Here is a 19,609-nt window from a genome sequence, read left to right as displayed (position 1 = left end):
CGATCAGCTGGGCCCTGAGGAAAGCCAGTGCAGGACACGTGTGGCAGCTTCACCACCACCCCCTCACCTCATGGCGGCAGCACCATGAGCAACCAGATGGAATGGGTGGGCAGCCGGCTGCGCTGGCTCTTAAGTAGGGCTTATTTGGGGGGTAGGGCTTATATTAGGCACATACACACACATAAAAAACCATGCTAGGGCTTATTTTTGGGTTAGGTCTTATTTTCAGAAACACAGGGTTAAATACTGCTTCACGGTGCTTTACAACCCTCTCTAAGCAGTTTACAGAGTCAGCCTATTGCTCTCAACAATCTGGGTCCTCATTTTACTGACCTCGGAAGGATGGAAGGCTGAGCCATCCTTGAGCCTGGTGAGATTCGAACTGCCAAATTGCAGTCAGCTGGCAGTCAGCAAAAGTAGCCTGCAGTACTGCACTGTAACCACTGCGCCACCACGGCTCTTATAAAAGTGAGGTGCAGTTATTTGGAACCCCAGTAAAATCCTGCCAGTTCACAACGATGATTGTGGAATCGTCGCAGTAAAGTTCTGAATCTCTTTTTGGGTTCCTGGAGTCATTTCTACACTTACTTTACGGGAGGTCCGTTTTACAGTAAAGGCTTATTCCACATTTCTCCTCTCTACAAGCAGTTGCTTCTTGTTAGGTCAGAATTACAGGTCCATCCATCATACTAGATGGAATTTCCCTTGACTCTGCTTTTTTAAAAAAACAACCAGTGTTTCTTAAGACAGAGATATCAGTTATGCCAACAATCAACAGCCACTGAGCTTCAAGGATGAGAAGCATTAAGGCGAAAAGTCCATTAAACCATGGGAAGGGTGGGAGATGGAAACATCAGAATCGACATACATTAAAGAGGAATTCTGTTTTCACGTTGATGTTCAAGTATTTTAGTGGCTTCTTTCAGGTATGCAAAGAAACCTTTCTAGAATGCTGTGAAGTGTTGGGGACCTTTATGAGACTAGATCCAGTCAAGACATGTTGAGTTGAGTGTAGAACTTTTTTCCAAAGTCTTGTCAATGAACCCGATGCTCAGGAACCACCATATCAAGTTCCAAGGATATTGGTGTCAGCTTCCAAGCTGCCATAAGGACGGAGAGGAGAGGCTTGAACTTTCACCTACTTAATTCCCCTGAAGAACTGTCTCCACAGAGATGGGATGGGGCGGGGGGACATTCCTGTGAACTGACGGAGATGGGATGAGAAAAGTGACTTGGAAGATGGCCAATGAGACGCAGAGAATTGGGAACCGGAAAGAGAGGTTTTGGGGGGGGGGGGCAAAGTTCAGTGCTATCTGTGCATTGAGTCAGGGTCAGTTCGTTATGCTCAATAAAGAGAAAAATTTCCTCAAAGATCGGGCGTTTGGAAATTCATTTATTTGGAGATAACAACGAAGCTTGACAATTGGTCTATAACAAAATTTTCTCTTTCTTTCTTTCTTTCTTTCTTTCTTTCTTTCTTTCTTTCTTTCTTTCTTTATTTTTCTTTCTTTCTTTCTTCCTTCCTTCCTTCCTTCCTTTCTCTCTCTTTCTCTTTCTCTTTTCTTTTTTTCTTTTCTTCCTTCCTTCCTTCTCTTTCTTTGTTCTTTCTTTCTCTTTCTCCTTCTTCTTCCTTCTCCTTCCTTCTCCTTTTTGCTTCTTCTTCCTTCCTTCTTCCAGTAAAAGAGACCAAAAAAAAACCCAAAACAGAAGCCACACAGAGAAATGGCTATGCATGATATATATTTGAACTCTGGTACATATCCTCCTAAAATTTCTACAGAACATGGAATTTGGTGGGCGCTTAGAAGGCATGGTGGAAAACACTGGGGTTAACAGCTGAAGAAAATTGTCAAGGTTCCAGGTAATATAGTCCCCGAAATAAGAACTCTGAGGCTGGAACCCACTTCAGGGTTGACAAAAATATTATTACATTACTGCATAAACTGTCTGTAAAGTGTTTGAAATTCCCTAAATGACCTGTTCCAATCTGCTCTGTTTGACAATACCCACACTAGAATTCACTGAATGAATCAATGTTATTCTTCATTTGATTAACATCATTCTAATCTCTTCAAAAGTACATCATGAATACAAGAAAGGTTAGATATAGACATTATAGCCAAAAGGCCATCATCAGAGGTGGGTTTCAGCAGGTTCTAACCAGTTCTGGAGAACCGGTAGTGGAAATTTTGAGTCGTTCGGAGAACTGGTAAATACCACGTCTGACTGGCCCTGCCCCCATCTATTCTCTGCCTCCCAAGTCCCAGCTGTTCGGAAGGAAATGGGGATTTTGCAGTAACTTTCCTGTGGAGTGGGGTGGGAATGGAGATTTTACAGTGTCCTTCCCCTGGAGTGGGGAAGGAATGAAGATTTTACAGTATCCTTCCCCTGCTACACCCACCATACCATGCCCACCAAACTATGCCACACCCACCAAGAACTGGTATTAAAAAAATTTGAAACCCACCACTGGCCATCATCCTTAGACAATTCCCACTATTGGCAATTCCTGGACTTTGGGCCAATCACCAAGAGACAGTGAGTTCAAGTCCCATTTTAGGTATGAAATCTGGCTGGATGATCTTGAGACAGTCAATTTCTTTCACCCCAGGAAGCAGGCAATGGCAAACCACAGGGATCCACAGGGATTTTTGCTACCGGTTCTCCAAACCACCCGCTGCCATCACTACCGGATCGGGCGATCCGGTCCGAACTGGGAGCATTTCACCCCTGCGCCCACCCTTCTCCTCTCTGTCTTTTTCAGAGTCCAAGTTTCACAGCCAAAAGTAGCCATTGGAAAAAAAACTACTAACTTGTTAAATTAGTTAAGGCAAGTTAACTTAATTAGTAATAATCTTAGTAACTAATTCGTATCTAATCTTAACGAATTTGGTTCTGTGAGGCTGATGTCTTTACTCTTTGGGAGGTTATTCATGTCAGACATTGCAATTCTTACAACTGCTTTTGTGTGTGTGTGTTTGCAGGTATTTGCGTGCACACAAACACAAAATTAGCCTGGTTTAAGGTGCCACAATTCCCCCCGTGGCTTACTTTTGAGTAAGCGAGTAGAATAGCGATGGTTTCCCTGGAAGGTGTTGCTTGTTGTTGCATATATCCCTATTTACAATCTGGAAAGGTGTGTGCAATTTTTCAAACGGAGGCACGCCATCCTGAAGTTAGTCATATCATCTTGTGTCATCGTAATTTCCCATCCACACCAAATTATGACAACTCTTGCAGATTTGCCGGCAAGAGGAAACTCTGGATTTCAGCTTTTTACAAATAAGAGCAGGCTATTTTGAAGAGGTGACCTCAGCAGTTTATTTTTCTGGTGCTCTCGCATGTCGGATGCAAAAAAAGAAGAAGAAGAAGAAGTTAAGAGTGAAGTGGAATTTACCATTGTTGATTAACTGGCATCGTTTGGGATTGTGATCCTGCACTATTAGCAGCAACCTTTTTTTTCTCCCTAAGGATCCATACAGAGGTGGGTTTCAGAGATTGTTACCACCAGTTCGCCCCCCCCCCCACTTGCACCTTCCATGTATGCGCCCGGCCTCGAATATGTGGCTAAATAGGATGGCCTAGTGCTGGGGAGGATGGGCAGGGCCACCCACGATCTCAGCTATTGGTTCACCCAAATCTGTCCGAACCGGCTGAATACCACCTCTGGATCCATAGAAGAATAGGCAACAGTGGAATTGTAATCTACCCATTTAGTTTAGGGTTGCCTAACCCAGCTCACACACTTGGTTGCAATGCGATCTTTGGCCCTCTGGTCTCGAAGTTAGGGAGACAAAATTTGGAACTCTTGGTTGGAAAGGCTGTTTTAGGAGGAAATTAGTAGTCAGACAGTCTGACCTAATGCTTCCAGGTATGAAATTTCGGATGGAAGGAAGGAAGGAAGGAAAATTTGAATCTCAGGGTTGAACTGTGGGGTCATTGATCTTCTCCAAGCTTGGCTGTTTTCTTATAGACATTTCATTACCCATCTAGGTAACCTCATCAGTGCCCTGTGCAGTGGTGTTACCTAGTTGGGTAATGAAACATTTGCAAAAAACAACCAAGCAGAAGAGAGTACTAAGGATGAGAGAGAGAGGGAGAGGGAGAGAGGGAGAGGGAGAGAGGGACAGAGGGAGAGGGAGACTTAAGGGAGACTGGGATAGTACTATTTCTGTCTTATGAGACTTCATCGGCCAGCCACACCCTTATTTTATGGCTCCTCCCTGTAAAGGTCAAATATTTATTTTTATTTTGTTCTTTTTAATTCGTAAGTTCAAATGTATAATACTTTTCTAGTCATATATATCTGTTTAGAGCTGCTTCTATAAAATCTCCCGTAAACATAGGTGATTCAAAAGGGGTGGGGGGACCAGAAATGTGAATCTCAGTAAATCCAGCTTGGATGCTCTCTAATATATTTCACTGGTAGCAAACCCTTAGCAACCATGAGAAATATCAGGAGCTGGATAAAGCAGCCAGAAGAAAGTTGGAGACCGGACAAAGGATGAACTAACTTCTCAACACAACCTAAAGGCCCGAATGAGACAATGCCTTGCCGGTTTAGAAGGAGATTCGAGAAATACAAGGAAGAAGTTGAAACCATCAAGGGACAGAGGTTTTGAAAAGGCTTCCGGTTTCCTTGTCTTCGGCGACGGCGGCGCTCTTTGAAGCTCCGCCAGCCCCGCCGCCTGTAGAGCCGCTTCGAGACGAAGAAGCGGCTCGAAAACTTCTAAATCCACAGGATTGAAGAAGGAGAGATCGCAGGGCACAGGTTGAGCCCCTGTAACCCCCCAGGGAAGTTTCTGGGGAGAGAACAGGCGTGGCTCCCTCCCAACCTGCTGAAACTCCGGGCGACGTGGGACGATTCTGCTTTTTGCAGAACAAGCCGGCTGCAGGAAACTTAAAGTGAAAGAACCAGCTTTAATAAACAGCGAAACTACTGAATCCTGAAATTTGGAAACGCAAGTATTAGCACTTTGTTGACTTTTCAATCTGAGAAATTGCGAGTGAGTGAAAGTGCTTTGAAAAAACATGGCGCCTAGCCGCAGAGTTAACGAGCCAGCGAGTGTGGATTGGTGAAGTTACTTTGCTTTGTTACAAAGTTTCCAAGTTGCTACAAAGTTGCCTTGCTTGTTGTAAGAGAAACAACTGGGAAATTTTTTCCTTTTCAATATTGGACTTTGCTTTATTTTAACTCCTATTTGATCAAATCTGGGGGACTTTTTTAGAAGTCTTTGTGCAGGAGGGAAAGGAAAAGGAACTTCCCTCTTTAGAAAAACTAGATCACGAGCCAGGATGGCTTCAAAGAAGCAGGAAGGGAAGGCATTAGGGGGGGGATCCCCCACACACAAACATGAAACGCAACTTCCCCCTGCTCAACAGCTACAAACTCAGAAAAAAGAATTTGATGTGGGAGATTTAAAAGAATTTATTTCTAAAACTTTGGATGATAAATTTCAAAAATCCCAACAGGAGATAGATGATAAACTTCAAAAATCACATCAGGAATTTATGCAGGAAATTAATGAAGTTAAAGACATGGTGAAACAGAATCAAAATAAGGTGACCAAAAAAATTTCAGAAGTGGCGTCTGGCCTGGCAGGATTTATTGGGACAGTTGATTTTAAAGTTGAAGAATTTAAATCAGAAGTTAATGTTAAGATGAAAGACAATGATTATAAAATTGATGAGGTTGACAATAAAATGCAGAGAATTGAAGATGAGATTGTTATGATACAATTCCGGGCGATGGAATTCGCCATACGGCTTCGGGGAATTCGAGAGGAGGAGAGACAGGATTTGAGACAAGTTTGCTCTGAAGCCCTGGCTAAGATTTTACAAGCTAATCCTGATTTGGTATTTCATAAAATAGATAAAATTTACAGAGTTAACTCTTGGGTGGCCAGACAAAGACAACTGCCCAGAGATGTGGTCATATACTTTACTGATAGAGAAATTAGAAATGATATCCTGCAAAAATCTTTTCACACTTCTGTACAAGTGGGGGGTTCACGACTTGAAATTTTTAAAGAATTACCTCCTAAAATGCTGAAAGCTAGAAAAGAATTTGGTTTTCTTGTTAAGGAATTGAAAAATTTACAGATACCCTTCCGGTGGGACGCACCAGCTGGGATAATTTTTAGATATAAGGGAGAAGGATATCGGTTGAATACCGTGGAGAAGGCACAACACTTTTATAGTACTATTCTTAAGGAAAGAACACCATCTCCACGTACATCTACAGTTCTGGAGATCAAAGAGAGTGAAGAGAGGCAATTGCAAGAACAGTCCAAGCAGGAACCAGAAGTAGTGCAAGGTGCAGAAGGAGGTTTTCTGAGTGAGCCCTTGTTGGATTCTTCTCCAATTCTGGATTTGATTCAGTTGACTGAAGTTAAAGATCAACGTATAACTAGAGCTCAATCTAAGCTACTTAAACAAAAGCAACAACAACAACAGGAAAGACAAGACAAGAAGGCAGTTAAGAGTACCGTTCAAGAGAGTGGCGCTATGGGAGGAGCGAGATCGAAGCTCTCGGATGAACTTCAAATATTTTGCTCTGCGCTCCAGAAAGAGGCTGATGACCTTTAAGTGTCTATCTTGGAATGTCAATGGGTTGAATTCAGCACAGAAAAGGAAGAAATTATTTACATATTTGAAACAATTTAATAATGATATAATATGTTTACAAGAAACGCATATTACAACTCAAGATCAAAAATATTTGATAAACTCAAAACTAGGAGCACATTATATATCTTCAACTTCGCAGAAAAAGAATGGTGTGGTTATTTATGTAAATAAAAAATTAACAGCGAAAGTTATAGAAGCAGATCAAGATGGTAGGTTTGTAGCAATTGAATTGCTCACAGCAAATGGTCAAATTCTTTTGATTGGAATTTATGCTCCCAACCAACAACAGGACTATTTTTATAAGATGTTACATACTAAAATATTGCAATGGGACTATAGATCTATTTTAATTATGGGAGACTGGAATGGAGTGATTGATTCTAAACTAGATAAAAAGAGCCTGGCAAAGTCTAGAATTAGACTACCACAGACTTTTTTTGATATGAAAGAAGATATGGAACTAAAAGATGTTTGGAGAATACATAATCCAAATGAATTGGATTACACTTTCTTTTCTGATAGACACAGATCCTTTTCTAGGATTGATTTTATCCTGTTGTCAAATGATCTATTTGTTAAAACAAAAAGAACAAAGATTTTTCCAAGAACTTTGACTGACCATAGCCCTGTATGGATAGAAATTGAGATGGACAAGGTTGAGAGACGTTCTTGGAGACTAAATGAGAACTTGTTTAGATATGAAAAAAATACAATAGAACTTAAAAAGCATTTGAAAGAATTTTTTGAAATAAATTTGAATAAAGGTACCCCAATTGAAATTGTTTGGGACGCAAGTAAAGCTTATATGAGAGGGGTACTTATCTACATGAATTCTAAACATAGACTGTTCCGACAAAAGAAGAGATTTGAGTTGGAAATGGAAATAAAGAATAAAGAACAGTTACTTATTAAAAATCCAACAGATGAAAGAATACGAAGTGCTATAAAACTTTTGAAAGACCAATTTCAAATGCTTATGGCGGAACAAGTTGCAACAAGCTTACAATACGTGAAGCATAATACATTTTGTAACGCTAACAAACCGGGCAGATGGTTGGCTTATACATTGAGGAAAAAACAAAGTACACGGATTATTGATAGTATTGATATTGGAGGGAAAGAAATTTTTCAACAAAATTTAATAAAAGAAGCTTTTGTGGACTATTATACTAAACTATATGCCAAAGAAGAGGTGCAGAATGGACTTATAGAAAAATATTTAAATGATAAGAGAGTTACAAAAATTACTGATCAACAAAAGGAAAGAATGAATTATCCTATAACAGAGGAGGAGATAACAGCAGCAATTAAACAGTTAAAAACAGCCAAAGCTCCTGGCACGGATGGTTTGACTGCAGTGTATTATAAAACTTTACAAGCTGAAATGGTGGGACAACTTAGAGATTTATTTTGCAATATTCAACAAGGGGGTAAAATACCCCCATCTTGGACAACTGCTTATATATCTTTGATACCAAAAGAACAAGTTGGTCCTAAAAAACCAGAGAATTACAGACCAATATCTCTTTTGAACACAGACTATAAAATTTATGCGAAGGTATTAGCCAACAGGTTGATGCCAGTAATTCAAAAGGTGATTCATGAGGACCAAGCGGGATTTATTGAGGGCAGATATATGAAGGACAATGTAAGGCAAGTAATAGACTTATTGGAATATCTTGATAAGAATAAACAGATCCCTGCAGTGCTGGTTTTTCTGGATGCAGAGAAGGCCTTTGATAGAGTGGATTGGAATTTTCTACTAAAGACTTTAAAAAAGATGGGCTTTGGGGACCAATTTATACAGGCGATCTCAGCAATTTATCAAGAGCAAAAAGCACAGATTATTATTAATGGAAGTTTGACGACAGAGTTTAAAATTGAAAAAGGAACAAGACAGGGATGTCCGTTGTCCCCACTTTTATTTATTTTAACATTGGAAGTCTTGCTAAATACTATACGGGACTCTAAAATTTTGAAAGGTATAATGATAAGGCAAGAGGATTATAGAATAAAGGCATTTGCAGATGATCTGGTGGTTACCCTATCACAACCAATGGAATCAATAATCTTGATGAATGACATTATACAAGACTATGGTAGAGTTTCAGGTTTTAGACTGAATTCAAAAAAGACCAAAATGATACTTAAAAATATGACACAAGATCGTAAACATGAGCTTGAAAGGAGGGCAGGTTTTGAAATTGTACCTAAGGTAAAATATCTTGGAGTTCAGGTTGCAGAATCAAACATGAAATTGTTCCAAAATAATTATGAGGTGTTGTGGCGAGAGGTCCAGAAAGACATGGAGACTTGGAAAAAGCTGCAACTGTCTTTACTTGGAAGAATAGCAGCAGTTAAGATGAACATTTTGCCAAGATTTCTGTTTTTGTTTCAAATGATTCCGGTGCTTAAAAGTGACAAACAACTGAAAGTTTGGCAGTCTGGTGTGAATAAGTTTGTCTGGAACGAGAAGAAGCCGAGAGTGAAATTGAAAATTATGCAAGATGTTCCAGAAAGAGGAGGTCTTAAACTTCCAAACCTACAGCTATATTATGATGCAACAGCTTTAACTTTAACAAGTGATTGGTTTGGAAGTAAAAAGACTGGAATATTGAATGCAGAAAGTTTTGATCTTGAATTTGGATGGCATGCTTATTTATTTTACGACAACAAAGTAGATAAAGTATTCAAAAGTCATATACTTAGAGATTCTTTGATGAGAGTTTGGAAGAAGCACCGACTCAAATGGGATTATAAAATACCGTTATGGCTGGATCTTGGTCATACTATGTGGAATACAAATATAATGTCACTCGGGGGGTTTTTATATAAAGAGGTTCTTTTTACAGATGCGGGCAGATGGCAGCTGAAGACATTGCAGACACTGTTGGATGAAGGGATTAATTTAACTTGGTTACAATATAATCAATTACAATTGAGATGGAAAGAGGACCAAAAAACTGGTATTATGTTGCATGAGGAAGAATTGGTTAGACATATAAGAGAGAAAGGTCCAATGCATATCAAAAGGCTTTATAATGTTTTGCTAGAAAGAGATTCAGAAACTGAATTAGTTAAAGACTGTATGATTAAGTGGGCACAGAATTTTGAAGAACCAGTGATGCTGGAAACATGGGAAAAAATTTGGGTTCAGAATGTTAAATTTACACAGTCGCAGAACCTGAGGGAAAACTTTTATAAAATGTTTTATAGATGGCATTTAGATCCTAAAAAGTTGTCATGTATGTACCCTAATGTTCAGCCAAAATGTTGGAGATGCGAATGTTTGGATGCTACGTATTATCATGTTTGGTGGACCTGTAGGAAAGTTAAGGCTTTTTGGATAAAAATATGGTGGGTTATGCAGAATGTTTTGAAGAAAAAAATTCAATTCTCTCCACAATTGTTTTTATTGGGTATAGTTAAGGGTTTTACACGGGGTGAAACAAAACTAATATTGTATATGATAACTGCAGCAAGATTGTTGATAGGTAAATATTGGAAGAATGACGCTTTGCCTACTATCGAGGAATGGACTTTGAAGATGGCTAGTTTTGCAGAGATGGCGAAGATTTCAGCATACTTAAAGGATTGTTCACAAGAGACTTATGAATGGGAATGGAAAAGGTGGATAGAATATGTTCAGAACAAATACCAAACTAGAAAGTATCAAATAGCTTTTATTTGAAAATAATGTACTAGAAATATCTTAATGTAAAGAGAAAAAGAGGAAAAATTATATAGGGGGAAGGATGGGTTCAGGTTTATATATCAGTGTTATTAGTTATGAGTACATAATAGGGAAGTCTGGGGGGGGGAGGATTAGGGAGGGTTAGGGAGGACGGGAAGTTTGGGGAGGGAGGTGGGGGGGTGAAAAAAAAGGGTTGAAAATGTAATTGTAAAACTTTTGCAATAAAAAAAAAAAAAGGGACAGAGGTTTTGTCTCAGCGGCAGGGAACAAGTTGCGGTCTTTGAGTTTTACTCGTGAGCTTCTTAGAACAATCCGGTGGGCCAACAGGTGAAATAAGGCAGTCAGTTTAGCTTTTTTATTCAACTCTTCTTACATTCCTCTTCTCACCAACAACATCTTTCATTCTGGGTCTGCAATCAAAGCAGAAAGAAGAGACAACACATAAACCTTGGAGTTGGCCCTACAATGAAATGAAGGCAATTTTCTGGCAGCCCAATATTTCCTGTGGCTAAATATTTCAATTCCCCATAGATTAGGTGACACCTACTACTTCAAAGTAGACCCTTTCTTTCCAGTTACTAACACTAATCAAAGCTGTTTTCTTTGTTGCTGGCCGTAGATTTTGGGGCGCAACCAACCGAATGGAAGGTGCGATCTTGAGGAAGGAAGACTAGTTTGGGGGAATGTGTTAATTCATTTGCTATTTATTTGCCTTTTAATGGAAGAAGCCATTGTTGTTGTTATTTTTTGTGAAATATTTTTTATTGCTTTATATCACATATTCCAGGGATGAAATCCTACCGGTTCGGAGCAGTTCGGGTGAACTGCTAGGGATTATGGGCATCAATTTGCCGAACTGGTAGTAATTACCCCTCCTTGGCCCCACCCATGCCCAGCCGGTCACTGCTCTCCTCTTCCAGTCACTCGATATTCCACAGAATTCAATGTTAAATGCAACAGAGAGAATTCTAACTTTTTTCCCTCCATTCACAATGGAGCTCCTGCAGCCTGTCCCTTTAAGATAGTCCTCAGGAGGGAGGGGGACAGAGGGGAGCAGTTGGAATGGAGCCCTTTTTGTGAAAGGCAGGAAAATGGGGAAGGGGATTTTCCTGCCTGTCATCCATTCCTCAATCTCAGCACAGACTGAGGGAAGGATGATAGGCAGGAATATTCCCCTCCCCATTTTCCTACCATTCGCGACAAGGAGTGGCTGGGAGGGGAGGGGCCAGTGAGGAGTCTCTCAATGTGAGTGATGTCGAGTTGGCCACGCCCATCCAGACACATGACCTCCCCCCCAAGAAGCCACGCCCACAGAACCGCTAGGGGAAATTTTCCATTTCTATGTTGAACAGAGTGTTTTCTAGGTGTCCAAAGTGTTAACATATAATCATCATCATCATCATCATCATCATTATAATCATATATAGTCATAAACATATATGCGATAATATCAATTGTTATTGAAAAGTATACTATCTTCCATTATAGTATCTATTATATAACCATCAAAATATTTACTCATCAGTTTTTCTTTCTCATGTAGTCCATATTTCACATAAATCCACTCCTCTAACCTCAGTATCTGTCACAACCATTTATAGAATAGTTCCCACATTATAAAATATTCCGAGCCTTCTTTTCCTTTGATTTTTAGGGTTAACCTATCCATTTCTGCACATTCCAGAATTTTTTGATTATAATATCCCTCTGTAGCAGGTATGGGTTCTACTTACCTTTACTACCGGTTCGCAACGGGATCGCACACATGTGCTCGCTTTGCTCGCGTGCGCGCCTCGCCTTCTGTGCATGCGCAGATTGCTGATGATGACATTCGGGGTGGTGGGCGGGGCCTCCCACTGGTTTTACTACCGGTTCTTGTGAACCGGTCCGAACCAGGGGCAACCCACCACTGATCTGTAGGGTTTCTGGATTTCTCTAGTATTGCGCATATACAATCTTGGGCTGCTGTTAGAGTATATAAGATTAAATATGTGTTACCCTTATTATAGTTTCCTGGAAGCATGCCCAACAAGAATGTCTCAGGTTTTAAACCTATGTGTTGTTTTGTCATAATTTCCAGCCACATGCGTATTTTCTTCCTGTATTTTTTTTTGCTTTGGGACACGGCCACCACATATGATAATATGAGCCTGGTATTTGGAAGAAGCCATTGTTTTTCAACACAACTGTATATTAAGTCTCAATAGAGATCACTTCCTGAGGCAAAGAAGGAAGTTAGGATATTTATGAAATTTGAAAAGCAGAAGTACTATTTGTAAGAGGAAAGCATGATCATTTGGATCTGATTGTCAAATACAATCAACAGTTTTTACAGAATTACAGAATAATAGAGTTGGAAGGGACCTTAGAGGTCTTCTAGTCCAACCTTCTCTCCAAGCAGGAGACCCTATATCGTTATGGACAAATGGCCGTCCAATCTCTCCTTGAAAACCTCCAGTGATGGAGCATCCACAACTTCTGAAGGCAAGGCTTTCCGCTGGTTAGTTGTCCTCACTGACAAGAAATTTCTCCTGAATTCTACATTGTTTGATTTTGCATTGACTTTCGTGAATACATTCTTGCCAAATTCTTTTCGGTTTCTTTGCTGGAATCATAATCAACTGTAGGAAGTTAGCACCCACCCCTCTCCTAAGAAAATGAGATATTTTAGGAAATATTAAAAGGGCAGAATATTTCCCCTAAAAGGGAGACAGAAACTCAGCCCCCCCATTGACGGTGGGGACCTTTGTCAATGGGCCATTAAGGCCTGGGCCAGTCTATTCTATATAACAAAGTTCTACTTCCTTCAGACAGAGCCATAGTAGGAATTGCCCAAAGCCCTTTCATTACATCATCACCCAGCAAGAGTCAACCAAGCTCACGACAGCCTACAGAGTTGCCCCTGCATGGCCCCATGGGAATCTAACAACCAATCAGAATACAAGCTCAAATTCCAAAGCCCAGAGAGGGGCACAAAACCCAGGCACTCTCAGCATCTCTTCCCTTTTTTTGTCCAGGGCTTCAAAACCATGTGGTCCTGTCCACCATTAAACCATCTTTTCAAGCAGTCTCCATGTTTCCAGTGTCTTTCTTCCCCACTTGGAACTGAACCCAGATGGACATTTCTTCCAACACAATAATCTGTAGTCCTTATTCAGTAATGATATTGCCCTACAGTTTCTCATTAAAGTCAAATCTTGTCCCCCTTTTCGTATCAGTGCTATATCGGCTTCTTTCTAATTCCCTGGCATTTTTTCCTCCCTCTAAAATAGAATCCGTTTCGTTTTGCAAAGGTTGTAACAGTTCACCCTCAAAACACTTACAAGAAGAACCCGATAATCCATCTGGTCCAGGCATCTTTCATGAATTAATCTTTTTTATGGCTTCAGAAACTTCCCTTGTTGTTATAGATCCATTCGCAATATGTTTCTCTTCCGTTGCGATCCTCAGTAAATTTTATTTCTTTAGATAGATATCTATTTTCTCCAGAACGATGGCACTTCCTTTATACACGTTAGAATAATATTGATGTAATGCTTTTTATATAGCCACCTTATCCATTAATACAGTACCTCTCTCTCTCTCTCTCTCTCTCTCTCTCTCTCTCTCTCTCTCTCTCTCTCTCTCTCTCTCTCTCTCTCTCTCTCTCTCTCTCTCTCTCTCTCCTCTCTCTCTCTCTCTCTGGTACAGTAATTTCAATATCAATATATTTTCTATTTTTTCTTCTACTTTTTCCCCCTATCTTGGGAAAAGAATTATTTCTGGCTTTCTTTCTGATTTCTTTTTCTTTTCTTCTTTTACTTTATACAGTAAAAGTACTTGGTACTCAACTGCTTTGAAACTCATCAAATTTGATACTCGAGACATTTTGACATGAAGATTTTGTCCCAATACTCATCATTTGTTTGGTACTCCAACCCACAAGCTAGAACTTGTCAGTCAGCTGCCATATGGACTCATTACATTACCCCCTCATGGGGGAAATGTGTTTGATATTCATCATGCCTCTCAGAACCAATTAACAATGAGTACTGAATGGAGGATGGAGAGATGATTTCTTTTTTCTTTTTATATTGTTGTTTTGATTTACTCTTCTTTTTGAGTCCCCTTGGGAGAAGGGCGGTATACAAATTAAATTAAATTAAATTAAATTAAATTAAATTAAATTAAATTAAATTTTTCCCTATCTTTCCTTTAAAGCATAGCAATTAAAGTATTGAAGTGGACAAGAGATGAAAGATGAATGATTTTTCTTTTTCTATTGTTGTTCTGAGTTGTTTTTCCCTTCTCTCTCTCTCTCTCTCTCTCTCTCTCCTCTCTCTCTCTCTCTCACTTCTCCTTTTTCTTTTTTTAAGTAGGTGACACGATTAGAAGTTAGATAAGAAGGAAAGAAAAAGTCTCTCAATAAAGGGGTGATATGATTAAAAGCTAGAACAAGTGATAGAAAATGGAAAAGAGGGAATATTAGTGTATACATTTTTATATCATAAAATGAAAGTAATAACAAGAGAAAATGTGGAATAGTTGAACAATTATAGACTATAAATTTAATATAATTAAATTATGTTATTATATTATTAGAAATATAAAGGCAGACTGAATGTAAGGATTATGATTAACTTGATTACATAAATCATACATTCTGATTTATATCAGAATGTATGACACCCAGATGCCACACTGTTCATGAACTGATTTGATATTTTTTATAAAAAATAAAATAAAAAATAAAAAAAATAAGGCAATGAGTACTGAAGTGCCACTGTATTAATACGTGTCGGCTTTTATCTTTCTTTTTAAATTTGTCCATGAGTTTTACGTTTAAGTTCACTCTGATGCTGAGTAAACTTTCAAGCAAGATATGCTGCTTGACATTAGAAATTGGAGTGCCAATTTTGGTAAAAGTAAGGAAGAAAACTTAGTTGGATTATATGTCCTCAGAAACAGAAATGAAGTAGAATGACTTCTGTTTGTGCCATTCCAATGATTTCAATCGGAATGGAGCTGAAAGAAACCTTGAAGGCAGTGGTGAAATCCAATTTTTTTTTTTACTACCGGTTCTGTGGGCGTGGCTTGGTGGGCATGGCAGGGGAAGGATACTGCAAAATCTCCATTTCCCACCCCCCACTCCAGGGGGAAGGATATTGCAAAATCCCCATTCCCTCCCCACTCCTCTGGGGGAAGGAATATTGCAAAATCTCCATTCCCCACCCCACTCTGGGGGCCAGCCAGAGGTGATATTTGCCAGTTCTCCGAAGCTACTCAAAATTTCCACTACCGGTTCTCCCAGAACCTGTCAGAACCTGCTGGATTTCACCTCTGCTTGAATGTCTTCTAGTCCAATCCCTTGCTCAAGCAGGAGAGCCTATGCCATTCCAGACAAGTGACTGTCCAGTCTCTTTTTAAAAACCCACCAGTGATGGAGGGTGATGGAAGCACCCACAACTTCTGAAGTCAAGCTGTTCCACTGGTTAATTGTCCTCACTGTTAGGAAGTTTCTCCCTTAGTTCCAGGTTGCTTTCCTCTCCCTTGATTAGTTTCCATCCATTGTTTTCTTGTCCTGCCCTCTGGTGGCTTTGGAGAATAAGTTGACCCCACCTCTTCTTTGTGGCAGCCCCTCAAATACTGAAACACTGCTATCATGTCCCGTCCCATCCCCACCCACCAGTCCTTCTTTTCTCTAGACTGGCCACACCCAATTCTTGCAACCGTTTTTCATACGTTTCGGTCTCCAGGCCTTTAATCATCTTAGTTGCTCTTCTCTGCACTTTTTTCCAAAATCTCGACATCTTTTTTGTAATGTGGTGACCAAAACTGGATGCTGTATTCTTCCACTGTTAACACATTTTTCACACAACAAAATCAAATCAAATCAAATCTTTATTACAGTCATAAACCAGCATATTTTACACAACCCAAAAGTCACCAATCTACATGGACTTCTTCAGACCCACAGAAGTCCTCATTTTATTACTGCTACAAGGAGATGAAACACAATTATAACAGCCGGGATATGATCGGGGGCTAACTGTAGACTAGATGAAAAATTGTTTATCTGCAAATTCCAAGTCAAACTGAAGCAGAACCTTTTCTACGATATGATTTTTGACCCTATCAAAAATCGTTTTGAACGAGAGCCCTGCCTGGTGGCGCAGTGTTGAGAATGCAGCGTTGCAGGCTAACTCTGCCCACAGCCTGGAGTTCGATCTTGAAACAGCTCAAGGTTGACTCAACCTTCCGAGGTCGGTAAACTGAGGACCCAGATTGTTAAAGGCAATGTGCTGATTCTGTAAAACCGTTCAGAGAGTGCTGCAAAAGTCTAAAATGTAAGTCTAAGTGCTATTGCTAATATATATTATACATTTTCAAGAAGGACATCAGAAATCACTTTGAAATCCTGAAGCCACTGACAGGGAATTAGAGGAATTTTAGAATGAAACCAGCTGTTTCAAATTATTAAGGACGAATGCAGGGGTGGGTTCTACTTACCTTTACTACCAGTTCGCAACGGGGCTGCGCGCACATGCGCAGAAGCGTTCTGATGACGTTGGGGTTGGTGGGCGGAGCCTCCTGCCAGTTTTACTACCGGTTCTATAGAACCGGTGCGAACCAGGGGCAACCTACTACCGGACAGATGTGAAAACAAGTTATCAAAAGACCAAGAAACAGAAGAAACCAGACTAAACGTGGAATAGCTGTTAAATTAGCCTTGGTAGTACAGTGGTCTAAGGCACCCTGTTATTAACACAGCTGCCTGCAATTACTGCAGGTTCGAATCTTACCAGGCTCAAGGTTGACTCAGCCTTCCATCCTTTCTAAGGTAGGTTAAATGAGGACCCAGTTTGTGGGGGCAATAAACTGACTTTGTATAAAATATACAAAAATATGAAGGCTATTGCTTAACGCCTTGTAAGCCGCCCTGAGTCTCCAGAGAAGGGCGGCATATAAATCAAATTTAAAAAAAAAAAATTAGCAGCAGGATTAAAGGCATCAAAAATAGAAACCGACATTGAAAACCAAGGGAAGTCTTCCAAATGTTTCCAACTCAGAAGGACATTTCGACCTCAAATTGGTACGTCAGAGGATACCAATGAGCTTACAGTAACTGATTCAAAGAAGATAAAGATGCAAGACGTATATGGAAAATCAGTAAAATAATCATCATCATTATAATAAAACTATGCAATAATTTGGGGTCATCGTGACTCAGTGACCAACAAACTGGAAAACATCCATCTACATTCCAATACCAAAGATGGGACTGCAAATTATTTCAATGTCCTTCATTTCACACGCTAGTACAATAATGCTCGAGCTCATCTAATGTAGATTAAAGCTCTACATGGAATGGAAGAGACCAGATGTTCAAGCTCATTTTTGAAAAGGCAGAGACATTACTGCTGGTGCATGCTGAATAACTGAGAAAGCCTAAAGACAATCAAGTATGTGTTTTATATATATATATATATATATATATATATATATATATATATATATATATATATATATAGAGAGAGAGAGAGAGAGAGAGAGAGAGAGAGAGAGAGAGAGAGAGAGAGAGGGGGGGGGGGGGGAGGGAGGGGAGGGAGGGAGGGAGGGAGGGAGGGAGGGAGGGAGGGAGAGAGAGAGAGAGAGGAAAGGACCTTGATTGTGTTGACTAGGACAGAATGTCCTTGGGAAAACGGATTCCAGAATGTTTAATTGTACCCATGAGAAATCTATGCACATATTGTGTTTTACAACCATCATGGGAAGAGCTAACTCCTTTGAGAAGTCCATGATGTTGAGCAACGTGGAAGGCAAGAGGAGAAGATGTCCAAAAGCGAGGAAGATGGAGTCCGTGGTGGTGGGTGCACTGTTGGAAGACCTGAAGGTCCAGGATGGGAGACAGAACATCACAAAGAAGATCTATCTATGTGGTTGCCAGGAGTTGACACCAACTTGATGGCTCGTATTCCATCGGTGTTTGACAGTACAAATCTATCTTTTAAAATGGACACTTAAGCAAGGTTGGTTATTTGTACAGGTAGTCCCCAACTTACAGCCACAACGGAGCCCCAAATTTATGTTGCTAAGTGAGAAATTTGTTATCTGAGTGTTGCCTCATTTTACAACTTTTCTTGCCTTTTTTGTTAAGTGAATCACTGCAGTTTTTAAATTAGTAACACGGTTGTTGAGTGAATCTGACTTCCCCCTTGCTTGTCAGAAGGTTGCAAATGTTCGATCACATGCCTCTGGGACACTGCAACCGTCATAAAATGTGAGTCATTTGTCCAGCATCTGAATGTAAATCATGTGACTATGGGAATGCTACGATGGTCGTAAGTGTGCAAAACGGGTCATACTTTTCAGTGATGTTATAACTTTAAAGAGTCACTAAATGAACTGTTGTAAGTCAAGGACTATCTGTATAGGCAGATATAAGCATAAATGTTGTGTGTTGCATGTATACAATGTTGTGTGTTGCGTGTATACACCCTGTATGTGTACATATCTAGAACTGGCACTACTATCAAAAATAACTGCTTTCCAAGATTCAGAACAAAGATATTCACAACTCCTTCATTTTGCAAATGCACCACAATCCAAAACCATTATCCTCTGGTTATCTTTGATTAGTGGATCTCTGTTGTGACCCGCCAGCGGAGCTGGCAGCAGAGTCAGACAGTGAGGAGGTTGGGGAGGAAGTTTGGCCAGTCCTGGGATTTGGGGAAAGCTCGGACGAGGGCTCTGTGTCAGAGGCAGAGAGGGAGCTAGACAGCAGGGAGGCAGAGGAGCAGCTGGAGCCTATTCCCAGTGTGCGCATGTGCAGAGCTGCCAGAAGACAAGAACAACTAAGAAAGCAGGGTTGACTTGGGAGTAAAGCCACACCTTGGAGGTGATTGGCCCCTCTCATAGGAAACAAAAGAGGAGCGACTGGGGAGGGGGCTTTTTCAGGAAACAATTTGTTCGTTCGGTCGTTTCAAGAGTGGAAAGTTCTGTTCGTGACTCTAAGAGACTCTGTGCCAAGTTTTGCCTTGCCCTGCATTTGGCAACTAGTTATCTGGCAGCTTTCCAAGCGAGATAAGGTCTGTGTTGATCAATATTCCTCTGAAAGACTGTTTGCCAAACCTTGCCGACTGTGAATGAAAGGAATTCACAGTCGTGTAAATAAAAGGGGTTTGCCGGGACCAAGACTCTGCTTCATGCTTTTGAACGAAGTCTAGGTCAGAACAATCCCAAAGATCAACAAGGGAGACAGAGAGATCCCACAAGCTTGTAACTGCGCCCCTCCCCACACCCCAA

Source organism: Pituophis catenifer, unplaced genomic scaffold (genome assembly GCF_029215685.1).
Source record: "Pituophis catenifer annectens isolate HBS135680 unplaced genomic scaffold, rPitCat1.0.hap2 SCAF_9, whole genome shotgun sequence".
Lineage (NCBI taxonomy): Eukaryota > Metazoa > Chordata > Lepidosauria > Squamata > Colubridae > Pituophis > Pituophis catenifer.
The sequence above is the reverse complement of the archived record's forward strand: the minus strand, read 5'-3'. Positions refer to the sequence as shown.